The sequence below is a fragment of the Palaemon carinicauda genome, chromosome 17 (genome assembly GCF_036898095.1).
Source record: "Palaemon carinicauda isolate YSFRI2023 chromosome 17, ASM3689809v2, whole genome shotgun sequence".
Lineage (NCBI taxonomy): Eukaryota > Metazoa > Arthropoda > Malacostraca > Decapoda > Palaemonidae > Palaemon > Palaemon carinicauda.
The window spans coordinates 104,946,224-104,958,723 of NC_090741.1; positions in this window are offsets into that span (position 1 = coordinate 104,946,224).

The window sequence follows — 12,500 nt, forward strand, 5'->3', positions numbered from 1 at the left end:
ATGAACATTTTGTGCAAAATCCAAGAAGGCCTAACCACAGTCTGTGATGGGGATGGAAATATATATGTTTTCAGTTCATTTTTTTTTTCATACTCATTTGAATATACTGTTTATCGCGATAAAGCCAAACTGTAATCAACATACCCTGATTTAAAGTTAGTTTGAATAGCAACTTGTATGTGAATTACAATTTTTTTCAGCAGCAATACTAACAAAATTCCGACAAAAAAAAACATCGACTTAATTCTGAAGGTTCACTCATACCTTATGGGAAGAAACATTGGTGATAATGATATTGCTGTTTTTAAGTTTTATATATGTTTCATACATATAGTTGGAACTCATAACTGATCTTACAATATTGTTATATCCAAAACCGACTAATATTACTGCTCTCTTTCAAAGATAAAAGTTATAGATAGAACGATGCTATTGAGATCTCTTACTATTTTCTGATTATCAACATAATCTCTCACTTACTTATTTGATATCAGTGAGAGAATGAGACTTTGTTTCATTTGGCTCCCACCTCAACTTATATTACTAAACGTTGGACTTTGCTACGTTATATTTTTAGTTGTTGCTAGTACGAATCTTATCAAAATGACGTATTAAAATCCATACAGTCTTTCTATGGTTAAGTCGTCTCCGTTATTATAAACTATATCATAACAAATTCAATAATTTCATAAAAAAAAAAGATAATAAACATGGCCTTAATCAGACTATCATAAAATTTAACCACTAGTTATGACTACAAATAGGATGGCTGCTTGTATTCCAGTGATCATCTAATCTACTCTTGAAGGCACTTATTGAAGGACCAATATAAAAAATTTCAGAGGTCATTCCTTTGATTTACAACACCATTACTAAATCCATTTACTTCTGTGACAGTTCTAACATAGAAATTGCATCTTCATTTTCTATCACCCCAAAATTATCATTCGCCGTAACTGCTTTTTACCCTGCTTTCATAAAATTCCACGTAAATATTTAATGATTTAATTAAGAAAACTGATTTCATGTGCATCGAAGATTTCTTTTCACGTAAAATGGTTTAGAAACTACAAGGTTATGTAATGAAATTACACGCTTATTTAGCGTGTAATTTTTATGATGTTGACAAGTGCACGAGTGAATAACTTTTAACATCAAAGAAAACTTACCATTATTTCGTCATCTTTTGGAATATTATTAATCAATATGTATACTAAATACAATTTGTTTTTTAAACGAGCGTTAGATGTTACATCTACAAGTGCCTACAAAAAGTTACTATGATATTGGACATTATATAAGACACCAAATCAGTAGCTCTATATATGGATAGCAATGGTTTCCATTGCTTTTGACTTTTTTCAGTACTAACTAAAAGAGGAAGAAGGACAAATACAATGATAAACATATTAATCATAATATGATTATTCTTGACTATATACCCTTTTCATTTATGAAATTGTGCAATTACACGTTCACGTGTATCTTCATAACTTAACGGATCGTTAATTTGATCAACATATCAATGAGACCTCCCCCCGCCCCTCCCCCCCCCAAAAAAAAAACAGCTTTATCTGGCTCGACTATCCAAACTTTTTGGAAAGTAATTAAAAGTACAATGGATCGGTTAAGTACCAAACACCAAACCCTATAGCCAAAGTTGATACGTCCAATGTGTTATCTCTGGTTCATATGAACAACATTTCTCTTATACAATGAGCTGATAACTTATTTTCATTACACTAGTGTACGCGATCCGTCAAAATGACGGCTAAATATTCAGATAGATATGCGCACTCAGATTCAACCCTTCCCACCCCATCCCACTTGGCTAACTACAATACGGCAGTTGTGGTTCCCGAGTGTACCTCTCGGAATACCCCATCTCACCAGTGTGTGATTACTCCCTCTCCCCTACCAGAAGGATGGGGAGACCGAGTAGTTATACGTCTGGCAATGGTGCTCAGCGTGACCGGAAAGATATATATATATATATATATATACATAAATACATGTATATATATAATATATATAAATATATGTATATATATAATATATATATTATATATATAATATATATATATTCTATATATATATATATATATATTCTATATATATATATATATATGTGTGTGTATATATATATTATATATATATGTGTGTATATATATATTATATATATATATATATATATATATTCATATATATTTTAGATATATATATATATATATATATATATATATATATATATATATATATTATATATATATATATATATATATATATTCATATACATATATATATATATATATATATATATATATATATATATATATATATATATATATCCCGACACTTGCTCTTTATCATATAGGGAAGACTATAGTAGTATTTCATTAGAATTTAAAGTATAAATATTTTATTTTGCCTCACATTTGCATGTTTTTCATAATTCCGTCTATTTTTTTTTCATGAATATTTAGAATTTAGATGATCCAAGTGTGGGCGATTCCTCTCCATTTGCTTGTTTGTTAGACACCAGAGATAATGGAGTGAGGATCAAATAAAGTATGTCCTGATGGAAAGCTGATGACAGGGACATAGATAAGCCTTGTCAAAGAGTGAGATTAAAACCAGCATCAAAAATAATCTAATCACAGTGATAGTCGGGTTAATGTTAATAAGCCTTTATCAATTAGTAAAAGTAAAGCAGGCAGTTTTAATAGAAAGGTGGATTTTGATGAAAGTGACAGTAAACTAGAGAAAACTTTTTCATGGATTAGATGTATAGTACTGTAGAGGAAGTAAGATTCTAAATACAGTTGTATATTAAAAGTAGAAAACACAGGTGACCGATTGAATTCAGTAGTGAGTTTGCAGAGATGTTATTCGGTGCTTGACTATTTCAATGCCTGGGTTACAAAAAAAAAAAAAAAAAAAAAACCTTGTGAGGTATACTTTTTTTTTTTTTTTTTTTTTACAAATGTATATGATTGTACTGTATTTGCCACCGGAGTAAGTCTTTCTAGGAGTGAAAACTGGCCCGAGATATTATGGTAAAAAGATAGTATCGTAGTATCGCGTAGTATGCTACATGTCATAGTTATGTTTGACTGTTTGTTTAAGTGTTAATTTATTTGGATTGAGAATCAAAGATATCAATTAATTTAGTTGATTTAGGTAAATATAATTTTGACTGCGTAAAATAGAATGTTTTTATTGTAAAATAGAGCATTTGATAGCATAAACTTATTGCCGAAATAGATAAATTTATGGTTTATATCAATGGGAGTAGTAAAAAATAGAGGGTTGGGCATGAATGTAAAGAGAGTTCTATATGAGAAAGTGATTGTACCAACTGTGATGTATGGATCAGAGTTGTGGGGAATGAAAGTGATGGAGAGACAGAAACTGAATGTGTTTGAGATGAAGTGTCTGAGGAGTATGGCTGGTGTATCTCGAGTAGATAGGGTCAGGAACGAGGTGGTGAGGGTGAGAACGGGTGTAAGAAATGAGTTAGCGGCTAGAGTGGATATGAATGTGTTGAGGTGGTTTGGCCATGTTGAGAGAATGGAGATTGGCTGTCTGCTAAAGAAGGTGATGAATGCAAGAGTTGATGGGAGAAGTACAAGAGGAAGGCCAAGGTTTGGGTGGATGGATGGTGTGAAGAAAGCTCTGGGTGATAGGAGGATAGATGTGAGAGAGGCAAGAGAGCGTGCTAGAAATAGGAATGAATGGCGAGCGATTGTGACGCAGTTCCGGTAGGCCCTGCTGCTTCCTCCGGTGCCTTAGATGACCGTGGAGGTAGCAGCAGTAGGGGACTCAGCAGTATGAAGCTTCATCTGTGGTGGAAATGTGGGAGGTTGGGCTGTGGCACCCTAGCAGTACCAGCTGAACTCGGCTGAGTCCCTGGTTAGGCTGGAGGAACATAGAGAGTAGAGGTCTCCTTTTTTTTTTTTTTTTTGTTCTTGTTGGTGTCGGCTACCCCCCAAAATTGGGGGAAGTGCCTTAGGTATATGGATGGATCAATGTTTTATGTAAAACTGTGAAAGAATGTAATTATATATGTTAGTGTAGATAATGAATAAATTAAAATCTAAGTAGAAGCATGTTTGAATCTGAACCATAGTAGCCCCAAAGCTAACAACAATACCAGTTTTATTTTGAGTTGAACCATTGAACTTCAATCCCAATTCCAATACAACATTTCCCTTTCCACTCGAAACTTTTGAAAACAGATCCACATAGCTCGTATATTTCCCACATATATTCAAATCAGATTTCGATATAAAGGATTCATTTTATTTCCAAGTCTCGTCCTATTTGTTATTATCTGAGGACGGAGTTGTTTGTAAAGGTAGTCCAATATCTTCGCCTGTCATCCTAAAAGGGATGTCTCCTAAAAACTACCCAAGTAATTGTTTCGACTCGACGGGGCAAAACACTTCCTCCAACTCTCTTTCTTTCTTTGGATGTTCGATAGAGAGGTTCAGAAATATAGTTTCCATTACTAAGAAAATAATTCCTCGTGTTTAAGAAGATTAAAAGCAATGTATATATACATACACACACATTCGCGCGCGTGTTTGCACACACACGCATATATATATATATATATATATATATATATATATAAATATATATATATAGATAGATATATATATAGATAGATAGATAGATAGATAAGTATACGCATGCATATCTATATACGTATATATACAGTATATATATATATATATATATATATATATATATATATATATATATATATATATATATATATAGATAGATAGATAGATAAATACTCATGTATGTATATGTGTGTACATACGTGCGTGTCTCACTTATCCCAGACCCTTACAAGAGATGATGACTGTGTAGGTTAAACGTTCCATCATTGTGAAGACAAAAAAAAAAATGCTCGTTAAATGATACTTGCAATAACCCAAATAAAGAGATAGGATACGAAGGGCAATGAGTCACGATGAGGCCCAAGATTTTCTGGAGACAGTAATGTGTCGATGGGACGGGGAACCTAAAGCCCTTTTCTAGCCCAGACCCGAAGGAAACGTGTGAACGAAAAGAAGAGTGGGAAGAGAGAAGCTTAAACGTAAAGAAAGTGTTTACAACAATCTGGAAACTCGGATGCAATGAGAGAGAGAGAGAGAGAGAGAGAGAGAGAGAGAGAGAGAGAGAGAGAGAGAGAGAGAGAGAGAGAGTCCAATTGGTTTCATATAAATATTTGCAAATTTCGGAAAACAGTTATTGAAATGGTAATTAAAAGCCAATGGAATATTATCAACTAAGCTTTCGCTTTGGCTGTAAATAATCCTGAAATGGAATAAATCAAATGCATATTTACTTTTCAAATGTATAAATGAATTTTTCTTGATTTAATTTGGTATAAATATTCTCTCTCTCTCTCTCTCTCTCTCTCTCTCTCTCTCTCTCTCTCTCTCTCTCTCTCAATGTGAAAATTTTGCGAAAAAGATTTTTTTTTACAATTAATGGCATAGGCTTGTTCCACACATTCATTTGCAAGATTTGAATATGCATGCTAAAATAAAACTAAAAAAATGATAGAAAAATTAACAACAATGAATTCAATATGGCTCTCATGCATCCTTAAACAGAATAAACAAAATACATATTCATTTCAATTCACACATTCCCTCCCACAGCTTCCATGTTTAGATGAAGTTTTTGCAACGAACACTCCGGACCGGGAAACAACTGGTTGAAAGGGGGAGATTTGCGTTAAACAAACTAATGAAGAATTTGAGCAAACACTTTTAACACGCTCTGCCATGTTTTCTGCTGGGGAAACCTTTCAATGGTTTAAACAGAGAGAGAGAGAGAGAGAGAGAGAGAGAGAGAGAGAGAGAGAGAGAGAGAGTTCATACATTCAGATGGAGAATTGCTTGCGTCTATTATTCTTTGTCTCTTACACTCCACCTCCATATGTGACCCACAACAGTCAACTGAAAACCAGACACATAAGCCACTGCATAGATCAATAGAGGTATTCTGAACTTTCAAAGAAATTATACGCTCGTAGCGAACCCTCCTCGTCCTGGCAGCGAAAAATAATGTAGCCTATTACAAAATAGTTGACCAAAGTTTTTAACGACTTAAGGGTACCTGACACTTGCACGCATTCGTGGCACGCACTGGCACGCATTGATGCGCGAACTCGCGTGAACGAGTCGTGAAATTGTCGTGAACAGTGCGGGAACGATGCGTGGCATGCGTGCCATGTGTGCCCAGAACTTTGAAATGTTTAAAGTTTGTGGCACGCATTGGCACGCACAAAATAGTCGTGAAATGGTCGTGAACGATGCGCGAACTGAAGTGAACAGTACGGGAACTGGCGTGAACTGGAGTGAACGATGCGGGAAGTGGCGTGAACTTTATAATGAAGAAAAACAAAAGGGAAACGAAAAAATTAATGAAAAGGAAAGAAAAATAAACCTACTAAATATTTATATTTGCTGTTTTAATGTGAAAAAAAAATTATATCTTATTTCAAACTATTTCTATAACTTTATAATGAAGAGACAAAAAGGAAACGAAAAAATTAATGAAAAGGAAAGAAAAATATAAACCTAATAATTGTTTATATTTGCTGTTTGAATGTAAAAATAGAATGATTTCTTATTTCATGCACACACTTATTTTCCTCTATTACCAATCAAGACCCAAAACTTTTGTTTTAAATAAAAATGAACTGAAAAATAAACCCAAGAAATTTTTAAGTTTGCTGTTTGAATGTAAAAATAAAATGATGTTTTATTTCATCAACATACTTATTCTTCTTTATTACCTTAAAATGAAGAGCAAAACAAATTTTTTCTGTTTGCTGTTTTAATGTAAAAATAAAATGATTTCTTATTTCAACACACTTTTTTCTCTATTACCTTAAAATCAACAGCCTAAAAACTTTTCATGTTTGCTGCTTTTAATGTTAAAATAAAATGCTTTCTTAATACTTGTACATATTTTATGTCTGCTATTTATATGTAAATCAAATGCTTTCTTATTGAAACAAAAATAAAGGGCAACAAAAAATACAAACGAAAAAGATACGTTTCTTCTCCTCAATGCAATGGTGTCTCTGACAGAAAGCATTGTTGTCTCTTCCGAAGCCAATCCAAGAATATCCTCGGGTTGGAGAAGCTCCGTTTTTTATATGGAGTGGCCAATTCGTGCACTTGTCGTGAACGATGCGCGAACTGGAGTGAACTGGTCGTGAACAGTGCGGGAAAAACCCCAGTCCGTGCCACAAAGTGGCACGCACTGGCACGCACTGGCACGCATCAATGCGTACCAGTGCGTGGCAAAAATGCGTGCAAGTGTCAGACAGGCTTTACCTTCTTACTTGAGGTACGAAACGAGAAAAGATGATCATATCAAAACAAACCATTCCATACATAGGTTTCATTGTTCTTTATATTCTAGTGTACATGATCCGTCAAAAATGAGGGCTAAATATTTCATAATAATGCTCACACATGCACGCATACCCTTCTCACCAGGGTATGACAACTCTCTCCTACCCGAGGGACGGGGAGAGCTGGCTGAGTGTGTGACCGGAAATATATATATATATATATATATATATATATATATATATATATATATATATATATATACATACATACTGTATATATATATATATATATATATATATATATATATATATATATATATATATATATATATATATAAATATAACCAGCCACTTGCTCTTTATTATTTATGAGAGATAAATTTTAGTACTATTATTTACAATTAGCATATATTTGCAAAAATAGGATGATAATTATTTTTTCAACGTAACCTAACATTTGCAAGAAGTCCTTGTTGGCTAACATTAATCTTAACATTTTGAATATTGGGGAAGGTAATCTCTTCAATGTTTTTAAGACCAAATTCCAATGGAATGAGAATCCTAACGTCTTTTTCTATCCCAGGGAAAAATGAAGGAACTGGAGAAGAAAGTCTTAAATAATGGATCTTTCTGCCTCTTATAATCAACTTCCTTATCATAATTGAGTCACAAATAAATGTATAAATACTTTACTTTAAGGGTTATTTCCTGATCCTATCACACAAGAAAAGCTATGCACTACAGGAATTACAATATCAGTTTGTCGTATACATTCTTTGGTATTTAGAGGATCACAGCGTATCCCGTGTTAATTGTCAAATGCACATTATCAAAGCAGTTATAAAATAAGAAAGTTTTTAGCTTCGTTTTGAAAGCCTTAATATCTTGTCTTTCGGATGTCTAGTGGGAACCTGTTATATAGTCTTGGAGTTGTATATCTGAAAGCTCTAGAACCTACAGCAGAAGTTCATATTGGCTCCCATCTCTTAAAACAATCTGTAACTATTCTCGTGTCGACACGACTCGTTGGCAGCACGATGTGTAGCAGTTCTATTAAATATTATGGATATCCGGTTCTGATAACTTGATGAGTCATTATACATATCTAAATATAATCTGTCTTTGATAGGCGGCCAGTGAAATTCTAGTAGCAGAGGAGTAATCCTTTCTCGGGGTGGGACACATTTTATCAATCCTGCTGCTCTGTATAATTTGTTTTGTAATTTATTAAGTTACATTTGGGATAGATTGTCACAGATAGAGTTACAGTAGTTAATCACAATTTTTTTTTACAGAATATTCATCCAGAAACCTCTTTACAAAAGCAATGTTTCTAATGTGACATCCGGCTTTTCTTACTACATTAGAGCAGAGATAAATTACGGTCAAGTGATACACATAGGTCACAAACTCTTCGAGATATCGGGACGGAGTTGTTTAAATATTAATTTGGATGTCACCCAAGTTTCTTAAGTTGTTTTTCTTTCCTACTACCATAAACTCAGTTTTATTTCATTTCATTTTAGTTGTTTAACTGTCATCTATTCCATACAGGTTGTAGGTTGGCCAGGGCACCAGCCACCCGTTGAGATACTACCGCTAGAGAGTTATGGGGTCTTTTGACTGGCCAGACAGTACTATAGTGGATCCTTCTCTCTGGTTACGGTTCATTTTCCCTTTGCCTACACACACATTGAATAGTCTGGCCTATTCTTTACATATTTTCCTATGTCCTCATATACTTGACGACACAGATTACCAAACAATTCTTCTTCACTCTAGGGGTTACTGCACTGTAATATTTCTGTGGCTAATTTCCTCTTGGTAAAGGTAGAAAAGACTCTTTAGCTATGGTAAGAAGCTCTTCTAGGAGAAGGACACTCCAAAATCAAACCATTGTTTTCTAGTCTTGGGTAGTGCCATAACCTCTGTACCAGAGTTCTCTTACTTGAGGGTACACTCGAGCGCACTCTTCTATCTTAAATTCCCTTCCTCTTGTTTTGTTAAAGTTTTTATAGTTTATATAGGAAATATTTATTTCAATGTTGTTACTCTTCTTGAAATATTTTTTTTCCTTTTTTTCCTTTCCTCACTGGGCTATTTTCCCTGTTGAATGCCCTGGGCTTATAGCATCCTGCCTTTTCAATTAGGGCTGTAGCTTAGCAAATAATAATAATAATAATAATAATAATAATAATAATAATGATAATAATAATAATAATAATAATAATAATAATAATAATAATAATAACGTTGGTAAGAATCTGGTTTAAAGTTTCAGTGATATCATCAATGTCATTTATGGAAAAGCAAAATTGTGTATTATCTACAAATAGTTTAAGTTTCACTCTATTTCTCTGTAATACTTTTGATAGACCTACAGAACAGAATATGAGTAGATTGTTCTCCTTTATCTTCTAATTGGAGTTGTTCTCAAAGAATATTGATATTTTTCCAAATTATAGCTTTGCAATTATTATTTTTTCGAAAAGTTTTTAATTCAATGGCTTTGGAGGTTTTCATAAAGTGTTGGTTTACCTCTATATACTGTAGATAAGCATATATATGAAATGACCTAAAAATGTAACTCAAACTAAAACACGACATCCAGTCGTATGAGAACTAAATGTAATATCAAAGAAATGAAAGTCTTATAAAAAGTCAGAAATTAACAGCATTGGTCTACCTCCATCTTGCCCGATTTACATTTCTCTAACTTCAAATGATGGTAACATAAGAGAACCGCAGCCGTGTTTTGTGCCCTTCCCTAGTTTAAACTAAGATGCAGTTGGCTTACCTTTATTTTCCCTACATATATAGGGACCAATGATGAGAAAGGGTAAATTCGAACTCGATTACGGCTATTATATACGTGATGTTTATCACCGATAGACTGTTGTACCACACAATAAAACCATATGGATATAAATTAATGTTGTTATATAGATTTTATTGTTATTTTCAGTCTAGATTCTTTTTTAACTAACTACGATATACCAACTAGCAGGAATCATACATAAACATTGCAAAGACAGACAGATGTAAAATGAATTTGCATAAGTCCTTTTATAGTTTATAAATTAAATATCAGTATTAATGTTGTTAATGTTTTTCAAATATTTTACTTTAATTTTCATTACTTATATCGTTTATTTATGTTCTTATTTCCTTTCCTCATTGAGCTATTTTTCCCTGTTGGAGCCCTTGGGCTTATAATAATAATAATAATAATAATAATAATAATAATAATGTGCCAGAAGCAGTCACCTTACCAGGGAATTGAATACGGGGCTTCTCTGTTGTAGAGACAGTTATCATAAACCCTTGATCATTATGTTTGACATTTCAGTTTTATTCAAAATCAGTTACCCTTCGTAAGGAAGAAGTAGAAAAACTTCTCCTTTCCACAGAAGGGAGTGAGATATCGAACTTTTTATTGCTTCATCCACTCATGTAACTGACATTACAAAGAGATGGTGGGAAAATAAATAAAATAAGAACAGAGTCAATTCAACTAACACAATAAACAACTCTCTTTTTTTTTCTTTTTTTTTTCTTTTTATCAAACACATCAAGAACGACACAATACGCTTGAAGGAACACACAGGACGCCAGAATATAAACATAGGACATAAAATGCAATCAAAACACACAAAAGCAGAAGGTTTTATAAGCAGACAGCGCTAGCCAGACGTCTTCATGTTCCAGGAGAAATAAGCAGTGCGAGAGAATGGGCAAAAGAGATGAAAGAAGAACACGTTTGAAGTTAAACAATGGTGGCAGAGAGGCAGATACTCTGTGCATGTCCAATAGAAAGCTTTCTCAATTTTCAGTTTGATTGTATGAAATGAATTTGCTGTTATTTATGTTTATATGTTAGTCACCAAGATGCAGAGCTTAACACGAATAACAACACGAATAACAACACAATAGTAATAATAATAATAATAATAATAATAATAATAATAATAATAATAATAATAATAATAATAATAACCTAACTACAATCCTAGTTGGAAAATCAGGATGCTATAAGCCCAATGGCTCCTAAAGGGAAAAATAGCCCAGTAAGGAAAGAAAATAAGCAAATAAATGAACTACATGAGAAGTAATGAATATTTAATAACAAATATCTTAAGACCAGAATCAACGTTAAAACAAATCTTTCATGTATAAATTGAAAACATTCGCTGCAAGTCTGAACTTCCGAAGTTCCAATGACTCAACTGCCTGATTAAGATCATTCCACAATCTGATCATAGCTGGAATAAAAGTAGCATTGAGTAGTATTAAACCTTATGATGGAGTGGGCATGACTGTTAAAATTAACTGCTTATAGTATCACACGCAGAACAGTACAGTTTGGGAAGATCTGAATGCAAAGGATGGTCAGAGTAATGGAAAATCTTATGCAACATGAATAAGTCAGACCGAGGCTTGACAGCGATAAGCCTAATCATGGAGACTTTTACCCGTAGGCTATCCATTATGGATACATAATCTGTTTTAATATCAGGGCGAGGCTGCAATTATACTGTAGTTCCATGTGGGGGCCTAGTGGTAGCGTCCTTGCCTGGTGATTGCCAGATTGGGGTTCGAGTCCTGCTCAAACTCGTTAGTTTCTTTGGTCAATGCGACCTCACCATCCTTGTGAGCTAAGGATGGGGTGTTTGGGAGAGCCTATAGGACTATCTGCTGAGACATCAGCAGCCATTGCCTGGGCCTCCTTGTTACTAACTCGGGTAGAGAGGGGGGTTTGATCAGTCTCTAGGACATTGTCCTGCTTGATATGACAATTTCACTGTCCCTTGCCTCTGCCATTCATGAGCTTCCTTTAAACCTTTAAACATGTTCAATAGATGATCATATGAAAGAGTTCGCAACGACGCCTAGCTCTCTTTAACACTCTCTCATTAATTTGTCTTTACTGGCATCATTGCAACAACAAAATCAGGCTCCTTCGGTCTTAAATGGGCTTCTAAGCATTGATAATTTTAGGGGAAAGGCGGCGAACGGTCATGGGGGCTTATGAGCTAGTTTCTGGCTTCCAATGGCAGAAATTCATCTAAATACTGGCTTGACCCATTGTAAAAGAAAAAAAAATCAAGTA